The sequence below is a fragment of the Pinus tabuliformis genome, chromosome X (genome assembly GCF_031772625.1).
Source record: "Pinus tabuliformis cultivar Carrire ecotype Pingquan chromosome X, CPIR1, whole genome shotgun sequence".
In the NCBI taxonomy this organism is placed as follows: domain Eukaryota; kingdom Viridiplantae; phylum Streptophyta; class Pinopsida; order Pinales; family Pinaceae; genus Pinus; species Pinus tabuliformis.
The window spans coordinates 659,670,580-659,680,556 of record NC_142308.1 but is presented as its reverse complement, the minus strand read 5'-3'; positions in this window follow the sequence as shown (position 1 = coordinate 659,680,556).

Genomic DNA, 9,977 nt, shown 5'->3' with positions numbered 1-9,977 from the left:
AATTTAACTCTTTGACCCAGTAAAATCTAGAAGCATGAAGAACATGCTTAACTAAAATAATAATAAAATATTTTTCTTCTTTTTACATAAGATACATAAGTATAATTATGAAGATTGAACCTAGTTACACTTTTCAACATGGGGCACTATAAGAACCAAGTCAAAATTCTCCTAAATTAGTCTAAAATCCCTAAAATAATCATTTAATATGATTACAAGTTGGATATCTCACAATCCAACCCCTAAAGATAGCTAACTCGACGAGTAAGCATAAAAATATGTCTCTTTTAACCCACGCATGTGACCTAAAATCCTTCCAAAAGTGATGCCACCCTCTAAAAGGTGTGTCTAACCTAACAAAGTGCATTGGATGGCTCAAAGGGGTGCATCTCATCCCAAAGGTCACATATTCTCATCAGATGGTGTTTAATCATCAAGCAAGGATCCCTCATCAACAAGACATTCTCAAACCTACTGATGTTATCACATAAGCACCATGGAGCTATGGAATGGCATCATCATGAAAAGTAGTGTATCGTCCCCTCCTAATGGGTTCCATGTCATTTTCATCATCAAATCTCCTCAGAAATAGGAAAACACATCGATTAGGTGAAGTTCCAACAAGGGGGCATCTTATCAGCTTTGCGGTACAACAACTCTTTAAGCAATGCCTTGAATTGGAGGGTGGAATTCAAGATCCTAGAGGAAGAGAAGAGTGCCATCAACTATGTTGCGACATCCCAAGGTCAATACTCCACAATAAGTGGTCAACATCCTAGATCAAAATCCTTAGTGGAGTCATCAAGTGGGGTTGGACATTCTCTATGCAATGTTGGAGAAGCATCATACAATCCCTCAATGGATGGTAGTTGTACCTGGGAGAAAAGATCTAGGAATACACTCATAGGATTAGGTGAGATCAACATCATAGCTGACCAAACCATAAAAGTATAAAAGTGGGTCATATTTAATTTTAAAGGCATCAAAGTAATTTACACAAACATCATCTGCAAATGCCTTTCTAGCTTATGACTTGTAAACAAGTTACGTGCTTAAGTATGGAAGGGTCATCACAAGGCCCTATCAGGTACTTCCAACTCTAAGGGGAGGAACAATTCCTAGGCTGACCCATCAATCAGTAGGTGTAAATGATCAATGACATGATCTGGGGTTCACTTCATAGAGGATGCCATTGTTCTTTTACCACATCCTCCTCTCATTTCAGTAGTCCTGAATTGTAAATAAATTTATGATTATAGATATCTCTTTGTAGAAATTCTACCATTTTGTTATAAAAAAATATACTTTCATATAATTTAGAAGTTCCTTATCCCTAATGATTCACCTTTATAACCCTCGATCAGGGTGATGTGCTAGTTAGAAAGGAATTTTGGGGTGCACCCACACTATCGCCTCCCTCAGCATTTAATAGCGGGTGGTGTGGCCTACCCATCCCATGTGAATACATGTAGTATTAACTTCATCCTTTATGATGGGCATTCTCCATACACTTATTTTCTTTACACATTGTTATGTGGAAAGTGATTATATGTTTTGGATCTAGTTGTTCTTCCTACCTCTTTTAGTATTTTGTTTTGGTACTCGGTCAGGCCCTGCTCAGAGGTAGGTGGTAATTCTGTGAGATAATTGCATATCATATTTATTTTTGCTATGTTGGGGTCACCGACATGTGGAGGTAAAATGTTAGTGGCCAAATTAATTTGGTTACCACCCACTTTTGGCAAGATTACATGGTCTCTAGTCTTAATGGGGTGGGACCGCTCTCAGTGACTTGCATATTGAACAACAGTGGCATTTATGGATTTTATATGCAATTAATTACTAGCTTCCAGGGACATAGGGGTAGTGGTCTTGATTTGTAAGTGTCGACGAGGAAAAATGTACCACCAATAATAATGGGATCTTCGATGCAAAGTTCCAATTAGACCTCACACAATTTGGGATAGGAGTCCCATCCAGTATGTGAACTTAGTTTCCACCATGTGCATTTCCTCCTGTCTTTCAAATGAAGATACGTTAGCATGAAGACAAGTATGAAATACCCAGAGAATGAAGATGAAATTAGCCCACAATTGATACCTTTGAAGTACAAGATACATGAATATAACAACAAAACAATGAGAATAAGTATATCTTAAGAGGAATTAGTGAGCTAAAACCATCTAAGATATACACAAATAAGAAAGTACTAGAAGTTAATTGCAAATTAGTTCACAACATATTACTAGTGTTAGTGTGGAATGAAATAGAAAATATTCAAGTGAACGCATGAGCAATAATCTTTGAAGTAGTTCATCAACATATAACCCATATGAGAGCACACATGCACACATAATAGAAGTATCAGATAATCATTACAACCACCATGAAAGTGCATGGGAATCAATGCCAAGAGTGAATAGCTTCGCATTGATTATGTTGCAAACCCAAGTGCATGCAAAACAAGTCCATCAAAATCCAATAGTGAAAGGTGTGCTACTCATATCATCTCCAACATAAGCCCCTTGCCTCACCACAACTCACCCTAAAGTCTACCAAAAGCAAGAGTGTTGGAATCTACCTAAGTACTCACAACTCTTTGAATGCTAAGAAGACTCAAGTGCTAAAATCCCCTCCTAGCTTAGAGGCATGAGGATACATTTATACAAATGGGTTGGTGACCCTTCACCTTCCCACAACCATTCAAATAGCTCATGACCTATCATATTCATGATGACCTTTACAATTCATATTGACTTTTACAAGATTTTATCATCTTCATAACTATAGCAAAGTAATATAATAATAAAAAATGTGATGGATGAGATCACTTGTTGTGTTGTTTGTCCTTAGCCATGTAGGTGACTACTTCATTCATCCATAAAGATTCAAGTACTTTGGTTGTGCTTGCTTCTCTTTGAATTTCAATGAGTCCCACAGTGGTTGCTTCACTTTTAACAGCCTTGACCAGACTCTATTATGCACACTCTGTATAGTTCCTTAACCACTGATGCACACCTTTCCTCATTTTAACAACTCCTTTAAGTTCCTTAATTACTAAGAAAGGCTTAATTGAGATGATCGACCTTTTCATGAAACTATTAAGCTCATCTTCCATGACAACACCTTTTCCATTAATAAGTTGAACAAAGCAACATGGTTCCTTAGAAATATCTCCTAGTTGTTGTCCCTTTTTTTGGTGAAAGTGGTGACAAGAATCCATCAAATTTTTCACTTCACTAGATGTTTTCATATTGTGAGGAACCTTCATATTTAACTCATCCTCATTCTTGTTGAAGAATCTAGGGCACGAGGTTAATGAGATTCTTCTTTACATGATAACTATTAATGCTTAGCTTGTTAACATTAGTGTGTCTTCTTTTAATCATTAAATAGCTACCATAACAAAGAGACAAGAACACAATAAGTTGGCATTCTGCCAGGGCCAAAACCTCTCCCTCTTGGAGAGGAAAACTCGCATAAAATTCTTCTTATAGAGATTCCAATTGACGAACACCAAGACCATGACCCTTGACTAGCTGAGCCACTCCAAGACCAAGCCACCAATCCTCTTCTTCATACTGTTGAAATCATCATCTTTACTGCACCATGGAGACATACATTGCTGCTGCAATATCACCGAGAATATTGTACTTTCACTGAGAGACTCATCATAGTTATGAGCTTCGTTGTTGATACATTATTATATAGATATCACAGAGATCCTCTTCATTTCGAATGCACCGAGACTTAGAGACAGTAGTCATCAAGATAGTGACTGAGTCTATTATATATATACGCTGAGACAAAGTTTTTACATAGATCCTTCATGCCGAGAGTATAGTCATTTGTGACTACATTATTGAGACTTGTATCATTTCCTTTCTTCGAGGAGTATTAACAATGCACCGAAACATATACCCAGGAGGTGACTGAGATTTCCTGCGAGGTAACGAGATAGTATTCTAACAATAGTCATCCAAGAGTATCCTTCTTCAAATCATGCGAGGTTGCAGACTCTGTTTTCATCTGAGCTTCCTCAGAGAATTGCGAGATTGTGATTTGTGTTTTTGCAGTGACTTCAGCTGCCTATATATAGGTGTTTGACCATGTATTCAAGCCGACATGGACCTATGAACCGATGTGTCTCATCTTGTGAGCCAACATGACTCCCTTTTAATTCGTTTGCTGGCCGACATGACTGTGCTTTTTATTGTTTTGCTTGCTTGTCTTCAAGATGATTGTGTTGGTCTTGGAGGGTTGTTCTTAGACATTCGGTTGACCCATATATATTACATAAATGCTCAAGAAGAGTTCTTTGACTCTTTGAATTTCCTAGACCTATGGAATGAGCAAGAAACTCATTCTTATAATTTACAAAAATAATATTTATTTTTCTTGACAAGTACAAAGATCAAATACTAAACCTAGTTATACTTTTCTTCAACACTCCCTCTTAACTATGGAGGTATTTACAATGGTACTTGGTCATTCTTAATCTGAAGAATTTCTCATAAGAAGAATTAGATTGGTAACCCCATTTGTATAGCATCATATCAACCAACATTGTCACAGTGCAAGGCCTTGAGTGACAACTCCATCTCTCCACGAGACCATGAGCTACAATGATGGCGATACCAATGATTTATAGACATCTTCATCATTGTCTCTCAAGTTACATACCCACCTGGGTGTTCACTGAGTATGACCTTCTAGGACTATGCTTATCTTGGGTTCCCAGCCCTCAAAGAATATCGGTCCTCTTGCCTACTCTTATCTTGGATGTCCTACACATCCTCAAAGAGCATCGGATGCCAGTTGATTACCCAACCCTCCATTCTTTCTTACCAGGTGAAGACAAGAAAGTTGTGTCTATCATGTGTCTACATTTCCATTCATGGCCTTCACCTAGATTTACGGTTGTTAGTCCTGGTCTAGTGCATGACACATGAGATGGAAAAACACAATTGTCACTCCTTTTTAATCAGGGGTGATCTAATCCAAGCTCCCTCTTGATCAGGGACTTGTCATAGCTCACTCTTAGCTAGGGACTCTTCTATACATCAACAAATTCTTCTTGGTGGGTCCTTCAGCTACTTGATCAACTTTTCTCCTTGATGTCATGAAAGTTAGTTGAGCTTCTTTCTTGTAGGGCAATTGTCATCGATCACTTTCCTCTTTAGTTCGTTATGTCATTCCTTTCTTCATGGAAAGTGGCCTTTTTCATATCTGGAACCTTCGTTATATGACTACTTCTTTCTCATCATGCTTCTTCCATGAATGCTAGTTGTATTTGTAAGTAGTCATGCATGAACTTATCCAGATATTCTTCAAGAAATCAAATATATATTATTAAAACATATCGTACCTTAATAAGTGGCTCTTCATCATGACATCTTTATGTAGGTGTCATCATCCTTCTTTCATGTTGACACATATCCAAATATATCCATTGTCAAGGGTCTTTATCTTTTTTTAGACTTTTATCAGCGTCTTCATATCTTTTCTAGAGATTTCCTAGTCAACTCTTCTTGGTTCTTGGATGTTGATTGTTTCTATCATGGTTGCATATCTTACGATCTCTTCCTTCCTCACACATTTCGTTCCTAGGGGTTTTCTAGTCAAAGTTATGTAATTGTAGTTAACCACCTCATATTTCATATGAGGACATATTATGTTGATTTCATCTGGTGTGATTTATGTCTTTCTACACCCTTTCAGAGGAGGAGTTCCTTTTCCTTTGAACATGCTTCTCAAGATAGAAGTATTGATCTGCAACCATATGACATGACATTATAAAACTTAAATACAAATATACATACCTCATTTTACCTTTAGGTTGTCCAGGCTTCTTTCAACAACTTCCTTGATTGAAAGATCTTCAACCCCTTGAACTGCTCTTATGTCATCATATCATTATTCATGAATTCCACAAGTTGGAGTTTCTATTGAAACACTTGCTTCATCCCTGGATAAGTGAATCTTCTAGTGAAGATTCCATCAAAGAATCTTGAGGATCTTAAAGATCCCTATCCAATAGATGTTTTCCTTTGTTTGCATGATCAGACTTATTTAAATGTTTGACTTTTGCAAAGTTGTTTCCTACAACTTGCCTTCTTTCATAGAAACCCTAAAATGTTGACTGAGGTATCTTAATTATCCTTTAACATTTAGTCACCATTGTGATGATGTCATGAGATCTAGTTTCTTTCATGATGTTACACCACATCCTATATTGTAGTCACATTCTATGTAGGATCTAGGAGCCCAAAAAGATACTTATGGAGAGAGACTAACTTAAATATTTCTACTCCCTCTTATTCAGCTCCTTCCATCCTATCTAGTGTTGGAAATTGACAACTAATTATGTAAATATGGGTAAAAATTGTATTAGTTAATGCTAAGTTAATTTTATACCGAAACACCAGTTATGTAATGGGGGAGACTCTTATAAAACTAATGAATGCCCGAACTATTGTAGATTATTGGAGGAAAACTGTATTAGTTAATGCCAAGTTAGTTTTATACTGAAACAACAGTTATGTAATGGAGGAGGCTCTTATAAAACTAATGAATGCTCGAACTATTGTAGATTATGGAGAATCATTCTTGATTTAATAAAGATACAATCCCTTGCCCCGTGGATGTTTCCTTGACACCCTGTCAAGGTTTTACCACGTAAAAACTTGTCTTACTTGTATGTTTCAGTTTCATTCAGTTTCTTTGCATTTCTTTCTTGTTTAATAATAGATGAGACCAACATCTAGTGACATGAATAATGTTATGATTCCTATACTAGCTTCCCTAATGCCTACCTTCATGAACTCAAAGGAGACCTTATTCAATGACTTCATTCATTTATGAGGACCATAACTATCGTCCTTATTTCATGCAAGGACCTTTTTATGAGGATTATGATTATCCTCTAGTATTTCCATTACCTTGCAAACCGAAGTCATTAAACCAAAAATTGATTAAACATGAGAGATACTTACTTGGCATGTGAAGAGGAGATCTTCACCTTGATGCTTCCTTTGCTTGAGCTGCCCATCATGAACCATATCCTTTTACCAAAAACTTCTTTAGAGACCTTCTAGCATTATGACATTTGTGATCTTGATTCCTAATTCATCTTCAAGGTACTTTCGACTCCTTCTAAATTTGAACACGTTGTTGTCATGCTAGAGATATTGCTATTCCACAAGTGAACTTTATCATGCTTAGTATTCCCAGGAGTGTATCAACATACTTCTATTTCGAGCATCATCCAAACTATGATATATATACACTCATATTCTGATCCGAGCGCCATGCCATTGAGATCATGTTCATAGACAAGATCCAAAATTTTGAAAAGTATATCAATGCAACATTGTACTTATGATCATTGTACATACAAATTATGTAGAGAGTCATTGTGATGTGAGCCCGAACTTGCCACCGAATAACATAGACAAAGATAGTAATTGGATTGTGTATAGAGAGACTATCTTTTTCAACAATATTTTGGTTGACTGAGATCATGGTAGTAAGGAACTCGAGACTTACTCTTGTAATTTAGCATCAAAATTGAGATTATAATTTATGCCGAGACCATGATTGCTTCAATGGTCCTATTCATTTATGCAAGATTGTACACTATGTCCCTACCCGAGCTTCATTGTTATTGCAACATCATTGCACTTTCACCGAGGTCTTCATTATATTATTGAGGTCTTCACGAGGTATGTACATAGGTCCTCTGAGATCATGATTGTTTCATCATAACATCATCATCATATTCATGCATAAGATCAGGACTGCATAGTGTGTTACTATGAGACTTTCTCCACCCAAACTGTACCAAGACTGAGTATGATAATGTGGGATCCCTGAGATCCTTGTCATCACTGGTATGCAGATACTGTGTTTTCATTTCTATACTGAGACTTCCATAATACATAGTGTTTCCTTCTTGTATCGAGACCCTTATCATGATGCTTATGCCAAGACTGTAGCCAATTCAGTGACATCCATCTGAAACTACAGTGATGATGACCATCTGAAGCCTGAACCTTTATGCGAAGAGAATATACCATTGTTCCTTGTCCTATATTTCTGAGATATATATAAGGGTGACCTGAGATATATACCATTGTTTCGTAAGAAGTTTCAGAAAGAGGACGGCCTGTAGCTTTCTGTATATTAGGTTCAGGTACTAAGGTCAAAACAGGGACACGTGGCACTTCATACAAGTTCGCTCTACTGAACTAGTCTATAATCAGGTCACCGTGGGAGATTTGGCATAATTGTTCCTTGGAGAATCCAATTGCGATCAGACTTGCGGAGTTATAAAGAGGACTCAAAGGGCTATTATAGGCTGAAATTTCAGAACTTAAAGATCTGAAATTATAGAGTTACAGTAGTTTCAATATCGATCTTTGAAAATCAAGAAAAAGTGAGATGAGGCAGTTTGATGGCAAGGATACGGTAAATTGGATACTACAAATGGAGAAATATTTTGATCTACATGATGTACCACTGTTACAAAAGGTAGGTATTGCATCTTCATATTTAGAACTGGATCAATTTTTATGGTATAAAGGGCTTTGTTCTCATAAACCACTTGTTACATGGTCAATTTTCATGGAGGAAATGATAGCACATTATGAGGATACAAAGAGCAACATCCTCTTTAGCCAATTGATAAATCTCAAACAAAAGTGGTTAATGGAAGAGCACATTGAGGACTTTCAAAAATTGAATATAAGGGAAAATGATATTCTAGAGAAGCAGAGGATTGATGTTTCCAGGACTTTAAAGGATAACATTCAACATGAGGTTTGTATTTGGGAACCTGATCCATTGGAGGAGGCATCCAGGTTGGAAAGAAAAGTGGAAAGAAAAATTATGGAAACAAGGATGTCTACCCGTCACAACTATAAAGATGGAAGTGTTGTTTCTCCTAGCCTTCCACAACCTACAAGGTTGACACCACAACAATTGGAAGAAAAAAGAGCAAAAGGGCTTTGTTACAATTGTGATAAAAAATCTATTAAAGGTCATAAGTGTGCTGAGAAGAAATTATTTTACATTGATTATGAAGAGGAGGAAGAAAAGGATCCAGAAACATCAAAAGAAGAGGATACACACCAGGAACCAACCCCAGAGAAAGAAAAAATGAATCTAACCATATCTTGTAAAGCATTGGCAAGAATTAGCACTCCTAAAACTCTCAAGATAGAAGGACATATTAAGAAGAAAAAGGTTTAAGAAGCGAAAGGTCACATCGAGCATCAAGAAATTAATCCGAAAATATCTTGTAATGCATTGGCTGAAAGTACCACTCCTCAAACTATCAATATAGAAGGACATATCAAGAAGAAAAAGGTAATAGTGTTGATTGATTTAGGCAGTACCCATAATTTTATTCATTGTAAGATAGCCAAGGAATTGAATTGCTTCCTATATCCAGCGTCAGAGTGTCAAATGACAGTTGCAAGTGGAGGAACCATAAATTGCTTTGGAAAGTGCCATAATACCAAGCTATCCATGGGAGAATATGTATTGAATAGCCCAATGCTTTCCATTCCAATGGGTGGTGATGATTTTGTACTAGGAGTCCAATGGCTACAATCCTTAGGTACAATAGCTTTTAATTTTCAAGAACTTTTTTCGGAAGGAAAAGAAGTTGAATTAAGGGGTATCACAGGGAAATCAGGAAAGATAATCATCTCTAACAAAATGACAAAGCTTCTAAAGAAAGAACAAAAAGGCGTAATTGCACAATCATCTTTGCTAGAGGTTCCCATGTCGAAATCATCTATTTCTCCAGATCTCCAAAAAGTCTTGGACAATCATTCCAAGGTATTTGAGACTCCTGAAGGCCTCCCACCTATTTGTGATCATGATCATTCTATTCATTTTCCAGGAAGTGTTCCTCCAAACATCAGGGATTACAGATACCCCTTTGCACAAAAGAGTGAAATTGAACGTAT